This window comes from Fukomys damarensis, unplaced genomic scaffold (genome assembly GCF_012274545.1).
Source record: "Fukomys damarensis isolate Sample0158 unplaced genomic scaffold, DMR_v1.0_HiC HiC_scaffold_16, whole genome shotgun sequence".
In the NCBI taxonomy this organism is placed as follows: Eukaryota; Metazoa; Chordata; class Mammalia; order Rodentia; family Bathyergidae; genus Fukomys; species Fukomys damarensis.
The window spans coordinates 81,455,817-81,462,490 of NW_022900928.1; the positions used below are offsets into that span (position 1 = coordinate 81,455,817).

A 6,674-nucleotide genomic window follows, 5' to 3' on the forward strand; every position below is an offset into this window, starting at 1 on the left:
TTCAGGGGAGTGAATCTGTCAGGGTTCACTTCAGAAACACATAGCATATATGTGGTTATGTAAGGAATTTACAAGGTAGGCTTACGTACAGTGGCTACCTGCAGAATCAGAAAGGGTGGAGGAATGGAAAGCAAAGCGGCTGTCTGCATGGTGGAGAGCAGAGGATCCAGTCAAAGATCTAAGGCCTGAAGCTCACTGCAGAGTCCAGTGTGAGTCTGTGTTGGAAAGCCCCAGAGTTTGGGTTGGAAGGCTGAAGAGTCCATACTACAAGCCTGAAGGAACTGAAGACAAATATCCAAAGGCAGTGAAGAAGACTAAAGCTTGTCTGAAGAAGAAAAGGAATACTTCCTTCTTCTTTCCCCTTTTATTCTGCCTGGGCCTAACCAGTCTCTTGGTTGGTGCCACCCACCTCTGGGGTGGGTTTACCCTCCTCGCTTCACTGCCTATATGTTGATCATCTACAGACACACCCAGAGATTTACTAGTCTGCTGGACTGTGCTTACTCAAGTCGAGTTGACATATCACAAATAACATCACAAGGTAGAAATAGCAACTTCCATTGATTTCCATTAAGCATATTGCGATCACAATCTCAAACACATTTCTACACAGAGTAAAATCTAGGAATCCAAGTGGTCTCTTCTGAGTTTCTGCTATATTCCCATATCCATTTTCTTGCTTTTGATGCATATTTGATGTGTCTCATTAAAATTAAAATTATGCAGTGAGGTCAGATCTGAAGCCTTTTAAGCTCCTCTTCCTGGGACTGTAAAAGAAACATATTGGGTCAGGATTGGTGGATAATGAAATTCTTCCAGTCTCAGAGCAGGGACTGGAATTTCAACACCAACCATCAACAGAAACACAAACATCCAGATAGGATCGAAGAAAATATCTTATAGTCAATTACTCACTTTGTGTTCAAGTTCTTGATATCCTCAAGTAAGCATGGGCTGACTAGTTTCCCTACAGCAGGATGAACTAGAAAGCTGGTTTAGACCTCAAGCTTGTCAGGGAGCTAAGAGGAAGCTGAATACCTGGAACAAAACTGATAAAGCTGCTTACAGCTCCCCAGTTATCACATTTGTGATGCAGGTGCTGAACTACACCACAAATACTAGAATCGTGGGTTGGCACATTGACCCTGTGAAAGCCAACTGGCACTGGGAAAAACCAAGGGGAGAAGCTCTGAACCTCTGTGACTCTTAGGTATGTATGTTCCTCTATATTTGAGCACCGCCTGTCCACTTTGCTTTAAGGTTTTATCTCTCACTGAAGCCTTTAGCTTCTTTCCCAAGTTTTGAATCACCATAGGTTGTTTTGCAGCAAGTGGATGGAGGGAGGAGGAAAAAAAATCTGTTACCAGCTCAAGTACATTTTGCTCTGTTAATCAGCATTTTAAAACATTATCTTTTCCATTTCTTAGAGAAGTTGGCAGAGGCTCCGAACTGTTTTGAGAAAATGTAACCACCAGACCATCTGGGGCTGACATTTTCAACATGGCAGTCAGGAGAGCTCATCTCAGGAGCTCCATGGATGTTGAGGAGGACCGAGCTTCTGCAGGATCCCTGTGACTTGGCCTGGGGCAGATAGCAGCTTTTCATATGCAGGCATCCTTAGAACTGAGCACTCTGACCTCCAGCTTCCCTGAGGCTCCCTCCCCAGCTCCTCCCACCTCCCAGAGATGCAAGATCTCTGAAATTGTATCTTGTAACACTAGTAATAGATGTTGACTCTGAGAATATCAAAATGCCCTCCAAGTTTAAAGATCCATTCTTGTTAAATAAAACTTAGGACCACGAGAGACAAAGATGAAAGCACATATATATGTTTACATGTGAAGCAAGACTGATTGTTTCACTAACAAGACTGGGGAATTAAGATTTCTTAATAATTCGGTCAGCCAAGGGCAGTTAAGGGAATTGCAAAGAACTGCTTAGAATCACTGCCATATCTCTCCAGACCTCCTAAACACTAGCAGAGCCAAAGTCTACCTAATAGTTATTACAGCTGCTGGAATTGGGTCTCCCAGAGCTGCAGACCTTCTCCTTGTTAACCATGAAACGGTCCTCATGGATACCAGCCAGCCCATGTCAAGACACAGATGACTGACCACCACCGTGCTTAATTATTTCCCAGGCACATTACTTACCTTTATTTAGGTTCATGCCATATACTTCATAGCAAGTGAAGCATTCTTTTACCAGGCTCATTTTCCAAACAACAAGGAATTTCTTTATGTTTATTTTTACCACTAGCATTCATCTTTCCCACCTAAAATTAACACAGTTGAAATAAGAATTAGATGATCCCTCAGGAAAGTATGGGAGGTACCATGCCGTCATCCCCTTGATCTTATTCCTCAATCATTAGCCATTAGAATGCAAGATAAGAACAGGGTAAATCAAACTGTGTCAAAAAGAATAGCCCACTTTCATGTTTTTCCATGCTGAGAAAAAGAAATTTAACTCTAAGGTGGTAATTTCAGTTTTTAAATAGGGGGAAATTCTTCTAAAAAAACACACTTATTGGGTGTGTACCCTGTGCCTAAGATTGTACCAAAGGTTGTGATACTGTGCCAAATTCCTGTCTCAGTGAGTTGCCTTCCTGGCAGGGACATTCTGTGGTAGCCAACCCATAATATGAAGGGCATTTTCTAAGAAAGAAGTGTGCATACCCCAGATGACCTTGGGGTACGTATGGCACCAGCTTGCTTGCCCCAACCCTCAGTGTTGGGGATGAGACCTTGGGCCTTGTGCATGCTATGTAAGCACCAAGCTTCATCCCCAACCAGAGCTGGCGTTTGAAGGAAGAGTGGGAGTTACTTAGCCTAGGAAATACAGGAAGCAAAATGCAAGTAAAGGGAAGACCACGTGGGCTTTCTCAGAGGCGCTAAATAGGGTAAACTTCAAGTATGTAGGAGGATCTAAAGACAAGAGTGCATGTGGAAAAGAGGTGGAAAAGGAAGTCAGAGAGTTTGGAAAGGGACCTTGTGCTCTACAAGCAAAGGCACAGAACACTATCTACTGGGGCTGGGGATTAGCTCAGTGGTACTGCAACTGCCTCACAAGTACACGGTCCTGAGTTTGTTCCCTAATACCAAAATAAATAAATAAAAAGAATAGTATCTACCGATGTGCTAAATACTTAAAGTAATAGAAAGCATTGTGAGAGGCTTCAACATCCGAGTTCCAAGCTCAGATTTGTGTTCAGAAAGGTCACTAGAGCAGCCAGAGGGAGGGAGGATTCCAGATGAGAGCAGAGCAGAAACTTGAGGATGCACAAAGAGACTATGAGGAATTGGGGATGCATCTGAGGCACCCGACTCATTGCTCCAGGTCACTTTGTGACGACCCCTCCCCTCTCCCCAGCCCCAGCTTCCTATCTTCATAGTCTTTCCTTTTGCGGAATATCTTGTAAATGAAATCGTCTGGTCATGAGCTTTTTGAGTGTCACTTTTTTCATTTAGTATAATGCATCTCAGATTCATCCACATTGTTGCAGGTATCAATTGTTCCTTCTTTTTTATGGTTATAGCCACAGTAGGATATAACACAGTTTATTTATTCATTCTCTAGCTAAGGACATTTGAATTGTTTCCAATTTTTTTGGAGATGATGAATAAAGCTATTATAAATATTCATACACAGGTTTTATGAGAATATAACTTTCTTCAAACTCAGGTAAATACCTATGACTGGGATTCCTGGATTGCATGATAAGTGTATATTTATTTTTTAAAACTGCCAATTTTTTTTCAAAAGTAGCTGTACTGTTCCACATTCCCCCACTTAAAATGTCAAATAATTCCAACTGCTCTCTATCCTTGTAAACTCTTGGAATTGTCATGTTGCTGTTGTTCATTCTAGGCAAAGCACTGAGTATATAGTTATATTTCATTGTGGTTTTAATTTGCATCTTCCCAATGATTTATAGTGTTGACTCTCCCTAGACTGGAAGCATTGATTGGCACACAGTAATAGGTACTCAATAAGTATCTCTTGCCTAAATAAACTAATATCACTATCTTTGTCATCACTATTTTTTCAAGAAAAGATAAGAAACTGTGCTAAAGAGTGGCAATTATATAGAAGAAATATTAAGGGGAAAGAAGTGATGTTTCTGGGTGACTGATGTAGGAATAAGTGAGACTCTCCTACTTCTCACTTGGGCCACCTGGTAAATCTGACTCCTGCTGGTGTGGTAGGGAATATTGGAAGGTGAGAAAGAAGAGGTGAATTCCAGTTTTGGATAGGGTCAGCTGGAGATAATCAGGAGCAATCAAGTGTACAGTCATGTGTGCCCGGGGAGAAACTTTGCCTTGCTTGTTATTGTACTGCTAGCACTTACAGATTTTGGAATTCATGGCACATCTTCTTTGTTGATCTTTTCTCATTTCTCACATCTCTGCAACATAAGAGACAGACAGGAAGCGATTTCCAGGAGACTGGCTTTCCCAAGTTCATAGTGTTAATTATCAATTTTCCAAGACTTGAACTCACATCCTCCAAGGACCTTGTTCAGCACTTACTGAGGAAGTGCAAAGCACTCCTAGTGGGAACAGGAACCCTTCTGGGCAGATGCCATTTCCTATGGCTCATGTGGGCTGGGCTGGATCATACAGTCAGCCAAGCAAAAAAACAGATGGATTTGGGCTTCTCTTCTCCTCCTCAGGAATGTACTCTCGTACAGGGCACAATGATGTGTGCAGCCCTTGTCTCTGATACCACCTCCTGTGATTCTGTGACTTCACAGTGAGACTTCTAATTCCATTGGTCAGCAAAATCAGTGATGTTATTTAAAGCCAAGCCTCACTTATATACTAATACAGGTTATGAACTCACACAGAAGGAAACTGACATCATAGAAATGTCTCTGGGCATAAATATATCAGCTCTAAGATATGTGTGTCCCACTTTTAGGTGTTTTATGGTCGCTATCAATTTCATAATGTCTTTCAAGTGCAAAAATAATAAGTACACTGCATGTGGTAAGAGTCAAGTGTATACAATGGAATGAAATTTAAATTTACACAGATGCATCGCTTATAAATATCATATTGGATTTACATGCGACCCAGTCTAAGTATTAGTTACTTAGCAGCCATTTTCAGTTACCAAAATGATTATCACAGAATTCCAGAGTTTGTGTTCAAGTAGCCCTTACTTTACTTAATAATGACCCCAAAGCACAAGGGTGGTGACACTGACAATTTGAATATGCCAAACATGTGAAAGACAAAATTTCTTGACTTCATAAGGAAAGGAAAATATTGTATGTTGAAATCACTAAGATCCACAGTACAATAAATTATTTTTGAGTGTGAGATCACATTCACATAACATATATTATAGCATATTGTTACAATTTTTCTCTTTAATTATTAGTTACCACTAATCCCTTACCATGCCTAGTTATAAATTAAATTTTACCAGAGGTATGTGTGCATAGGAAAAATACAGTACACACAGAATTCAGTACTCTATAATTTCAGGCATCCACTGAGGATCTCAGCATGAATCCTCCCACTGGGTAAACTCAAACTTCACCATAGGGCAAGAGATTTGCCTTCCACTTCCCTATTCACCTTACCTTCCTACTCCCCCATGTCAGAGAAGCTTTCTGTATTAACTACATGCTCCCTTCCTGTGAGAGGCTGAGGTAGAAGGTGACTGAAGAGGGAAGAAGAGATCAAATACAAGGGGAGGTCTTAATTCCACTTCCACCACAGAACCCTGAAAGGTAGCAATAGGTCAGAGGCACAAATTCCCAAGAATTAGAGAACCCCCTTGGCTTTTGAGATGCTAACAGTATCTGTTATGGAATCCCACAAGTGTGAAGAAAAGGAGGAAATAATCCTGTAATTACAATAGTTAACAAATAAGATGTGTTTGTGTTATGTACCATCCTAACAGCTTCATACCTGCTAATTCCCTTCATTTTCATGATGCACTGAGGTTTCTTTTGTTAGTAATCCCACTTCACAGGTGAACAAACAGATATAGGCAGAAAAAAACTCATACCAAATCAGTATCTGGAAGAACCTGTATTCAAACCAGAGCCTATGCAGTTACCCACTATTCCTTCCTGCCTCGCGTGAAGAGGCATTTCTATCTGCACGTATACCTTTATTTGCTCACATAAACCCAGATGAGTTCATATAATATCATACCTGAGGAAGCTCCAATCATCTATGAAGAATAAATCCTGTCCTCTTACTGTGCCTCGAAGAAAGGGGGAGAGATCTCCATTTCATGTGCCGCATGGAAGAGGCTTGTGATGTTGGATATCAAAGTTGGCCCTTACACGAGGCAGAATACTTCAAGGAATACCATGAGGGCCATCCTCTAGTCAGAACAGACACGAGTGCCAGTCCCAGTGGCCTTGGCGACAAAGAGAAAATTAACTCACCTGCTGCCAGCCCACAGCTCCTTGACCAGGCATTACAGGGGGTTGGGGGTGTTTGCGAGCTGCTTTTGACACACTCCAGCCTGGCCCTGTGCTCCTGCTGGTCAAGGACCAGCTCTTCTATGCAGCCCTTCCCTCCCTTTCTCTTTCATCAGGATGTCTGGCTGCTGAAACCTCGGGAAGACAAGAAAGGACATCCCAGCCTCATAAATATAACACAGCAAATGGACCTTGTTCTTGGGAAACAGAAAAAATACAGTCTCGT

The 6,674-nt window shown here is 41.6% G+C and overlaps 1 long non-coding RNA gene across 1 annotated transcript; it reads right to left on the reverse strand.

The window, feature by feature from the left end:
• Window positions 1-639: 639 nt before the first annotated feature.
• On the reverse strand, window positions 640-4,718 carry LOC104874792. The gene is made up of 4 exons (XR_783876.2): window positions 4,504-4,718; window positions 4,352-4,408; window positions 2,154-2,275; window positions 640-767 (listed from the first exon to the last, which is right to left on the reverse strand). It is a non-coding gene; the product is annotated as an uncharacterized LOC104874792 (long non-coding RNA).
• Window positions 4,719-6,674: the final 1,956 nt, after the last annotated feature.